Source organism: Penaeus japonicus, unplaced genomic scaffold (genome assembly GCF_977035675.1).
Source record: "Penaeus japonicus unplaced genomic scaffold, GWHDUDI00000001_assembly GWHDUDI00000024, whole genome shotgun sequence".
NCBI classification, from domain to species: domain Eukaryota; kingdom Metazoa; phylum Arthropoda; class Malacostraca; order Decapoda; family Penaeidae; genus Penaeus; species Penaeus japonicus.
The window spans coordinates 37,187,614-37,192,160 of NW_028234426.1; the positions used below are offsets into that span (position 1 = coordinate 37,187,614).

At 32.6% G+C, this 4,547-nt stretch overlaps 1 protein-coding gene across 18 annotated transcripts in view; it reads left to right on the forward strand.

Moving 5' to 3' along the window:
• The window catches only part of Orp8 (Oxysterol-binding protein-related protein 8), a 192,127-nt gene extending 187,806 nt beyond the window's left edge, over window positions 1-4,321 (forward strand). For all 18 annotated transcript variants that reach the window (XM_086551058.1, XM_086551057.1, XM_086551072.1 and 15 more), the window contains one exon: window positions 1-4,321. This exon is cut by the window's left edge and continues 284 nt beyond it. The gene's annotated coding sequence lies outside the window, so the exon portion shown is untranslated.
• Window positions 4,322-4,547: the final 226 nt, after the last annotated feature.

Here is a 4,547-nt window from a genome sequence, read left to right on the forward strand (position 1 = left end):
ATCCAAATTGTTATAGTTTTATGTATGTGGAGTCTTTTATCATTAAAGACTCCTGTATAGTATTAATTTCCCAAAGTTTTCATAAAAAAAAGTGGATTGGGGCAAAATTCTTTTTAGTGGCAAATATAATGTATTTTAACATTTGTCAAAATATTTGACATTAGTATTTTCCCTCACAGGGAATGAGTTTTTTTTTTTTACATGTAAAAAGGGAATAGGAAAATTTTCTTGTATATTCAAACTCCAAACTGAATCCTTTTACTGTGATTGACATTCCATTCTCAGATATTTTCTCTCTCTCTCTTTCTTTCTTGCTCTCTTTCTCTCTTTCTCTCTTTCTCTCTCTCTCTCTCTCTTTCTCTCTCTCTTCTCTCTCTCTCTCTCTCTCTCTCTCTCTCTCTCTCTCTCTCTCTCTCTCTCTCTCTCTCTCTCTCTCTCTCTCTCTCTCTCTCTCTCTCTCTCTCTCTCTCTCTCTCTCTCTCTCTCTCTCTCTCTCTCTCTCTCTCTCTCTCTCTCTCTCTCTCTCTCTCTCACTCTCTCTCATGGCTAAAGAAGAATGATTTATTGTTTTTTATGATTTTGAAATCTTATCACTTAATTTCATTGTTTGTTGATCTGATAGAGGGAATCTTTTATAAGATATTATGTGAAAACTGCATTGTTTTATGTAAATAATCTTTTGTTTCTATGTTTTCTGCCATATATAATTATTTGACACATGGTGCATTGCAGCAGATGATGTACAGTAAAATATGTATTTACATATTTAATTTTATGTAGATTTTCTTCATCTTCTTTTTCTGTAAAGATTTGGACATGATGACCTTCATGAAACAGATCGTAATAAGTGCCAGGGGATGTTTACCATATAGAATTGGATTCAATTTGTTCCTATTATACCGTTCATTTATGTGTTTGATTGTTTTGTCTTTAGTTAATGCTATGTCTGGGTGCATCACACAGAATCTCAAATGCTTTTTATGCTGTTCAGTATTGCAGGTAGAGAAAGGAAAGTCTACTGTCGGTAGCTCACCTGATAGTACATTCTGTACAAATATTTAGATTCAATGATTATTTATTTATTATTGTCTTTATATTTTTATGTTGGATACCAAAACTCACTCACATATCCTCTTTTTTTTCAGTCTTATCTTTTTTCAGTTTACCTTCATTTCTTTTCTAGTTTTACCTCTTTTCTTCTCTCCTTTCCTCTTTTTCTCTCTTCCTCTCCTCCTCTCTCTCACCCTTTCATATTGATATTTCTCGGGCTATCCTCTTTGTTATTTACATATTATGATGTAACATGTTATTTGCCATGTTATGCTTCCAATTTTCACATACATTGCATCAGTCTGTTAATACATATGTTGTATGGTTCCTCATAATGATATCTCGTTATAATCGTAAATACCATGAACTAGTGTGTAATCTGACTAAGTATCTCCAATACAGGTTCCAATCACTCTGAGAACATGTACAGAGCTTGAAATGGATACAAGGTTGATTCAGGTAGTATAAGTTGTTATTAGGAGTGAATAATATTTATTATATGATTAATATATGGGAATGGCATTATTTGGAGAGATATAAAGTATGATGACAGGATGTATGTGAAGTAGGAAACATTGTATGGTGCCTAGCATGAAACAGAACAATTACCAAATAACAAATGCTATGTATATATTCTCTCTCTCTCTCTCCTTCCCTAAACATCTCCCTCTCCTATCCTGAAGTTGTTCCCTCTTTGAGAATGAGGAAGTAGGTGTTATTTTAGAGAAATAATAGTGAGGTATGTTTCTTGTTTGTGATTTGTGTCATGCTCCCCCCCCCCCCCTCTTTTTTTTTTTTTTTCTTTTTCTTTTTCTTTTTCTTTTTCTTTTTCTTTACTTAGACTCCTGAATTTATATTTTTTTTCTTTATAACTGGATGTAACTGATTGCAGTGTTATGATAAAACATATACATGCATGCACACGCACACACACACGCACACACACATGCACACACACACACACACACACACACACACACACACACACACACACACACACACACACACACACACACACACACACACACACACACACACACACACACACACACACACACACACACACACACACACACACACACACACACACACACACACACACACACACACACACACACACACACACACACACACACACTGTTTTCAAGGTACAGAAAGGACATGCAAAGTATTATAACAACTTTTTATAATATATCCTTGCAGGAAACTTCATTTCATCAAGAATTTGGATATAGTGTTTCAAGGCTTTGAGGAAACTATTCCATTTTAGTGGATTCCCATATAATTTGCAGTGGATTTTGAACTTGAATATTGGTTGAAATAATATTTTGCTCAACAAATGAAATTCAAGTTTTGTGCTCTACAGATTCTGAAGATTGGCAAGGCAGACTTTGATTAAATAATTGATAGAGTATGTAAAATGTTAAGCACAGGAGCAGAGTGAAATGAGAAAAATATGATTTATAGGCTGTAAAGATTTTAAAGCCAGATTACATCCATCAAAGACCTACAAATGCACATCTCAAGCTTACTCATTGACAAGCATGTCTGCTTAACTTGATATTTCAGGGAAAGAACATTTAGTTGAGGATGTATCTGAATTATTTCATATTTTTGTACTCTTTGTAATAGCTAAATTTATATGGCTTCATTATAATGTAGTGAGCTAAAAAGTGAGAAAGGCAAGATACCGCAGATATAAAGATAAACATTTTGATATTCTGACTAATGGATAAAACTGTTGATGTAAAGACTTTGGAATGATCAGTTTTTAGATACAAATTTGAAATGAAAGCATGTGTCTCATAAGAGCGTAAAGAATGGCTAATTTAAAAATTTTACACTAATTAACTTGCTTGATATGAGAGCAAACCTTCTCCAGTCCTGCAGCTGTTTGTTGATCTATTACCTAGATCTAGGAGTCTCAGAACCTTTCTTCCTCAAAATCTTCATGTCTCCCCCTTTTAGTACGAGCCTGGCCTTGATTTACCAGCCTTGGAGAAAGAAAATAGAATGCTGTGCCATTTTTATTTTCTTGGCTTTTCTGAGGTGTATATAAACCCTTCATGCTTAATAGCTGATTACAAAAGATTTTTGCTCTACATCCATTTTAATGAAGCCAACCATAGATCTATTCATGTGAAATATTTTAAATTAAAGTAAGCTGGAATATCTGTGATTTCTTGAGCAGTAAAGCATTTAAGAAGATGACACATTTACAAAAAAGAATAGAAAACACTAAATTCCTTGTCAGTGAAAAAAAAAAAAATACTCATAATGTTTTCTCACTTACATTGTTGCTTACAGAAATATGTTGTTTTCATATATGATTTACATTACATTTATCTTGTACAAAAAACTAATTTTGGAAATGTCAGGCAAATCATAAATTCAAGGACATTTTCCCATACTGGCAGCTTTGTTATATATAAGATGTGCAGTCTTTGTATAAGCCAAAACAGTTGTTTATGGCCATTGCACAATATAGTCTTAGCATAGCAAGAAGTTGCCATATTATATATATCATGAGTGTTGGATATACAATAAGAATACTGGCATTTACCTTTAGATTGACAGATTTATGATATGTAACTAGATTTTGCGCTAAAGATGAACTATTTGATGTCTGGCACTAAATATGTCAGTAAAAGGCAAATTAGGAATCCTTTAATACAATTGTAAAGAGAGCCTTACATAGACTTTGTAGACCTAAAAGCACAGAGCTGGTATTAGAGCAGTAGGTCTTATTAGATGCACCCTGAAACACATTTTTAAAGTGATCAAGAATTTTGAAAGTTTGTCATGCACAACAAAAGCTTTTAGCTAATCATATTTTGAAATTAGGGTAAAGTATGTTGTTTATGACAAATGATCATACTTATTGATCTCAGATTTTCTACAGAGATAAGTACACGACTGATTATTTTCTTTTTTTTTTCCAAAGTTTGATGTATATGATTGTTGTATCATTGTTGTTTATTTCAGTATTTCTTCATTTTTCTCTTACTAATGATTGAATTAGAGTAGATTATGGATTAAATAATTTTCATCTTGTGATTTTTTTTTTAGAAATTACACAAATAGGTAAACAAGTAGTTTTTCTTAGATTTTTTCCAGTAGATGCTTCTGCAAATTCTTTATTTCGTATGTCACTGTATACCCACCAAAGTATGGTAGTTGGAAGGAGGAATCTTTGTTATACTCTAACAGTATTTGGAATGAATGCAGATCTTGGGCAGCAGTGCAGTCTAAAAGCTTGCCTAAAAATGTGCTATTTCCATTAAGATATTTAAGATATTTATATTGTACTAGATTACGAATATTTAATGGAAATTTGTTTCACACATACAAAGCATATTTATATACATGCTCATGTAAATATATTGTTATCATGTTGTTCAGAATAACATGTGTTTAGCATTGTTTGCTGACAGGTGTTTAATATGTTTGTACATTTTAAGGGAAGCACTTCTCATTTGCCAGTGAAAGAGCATGTA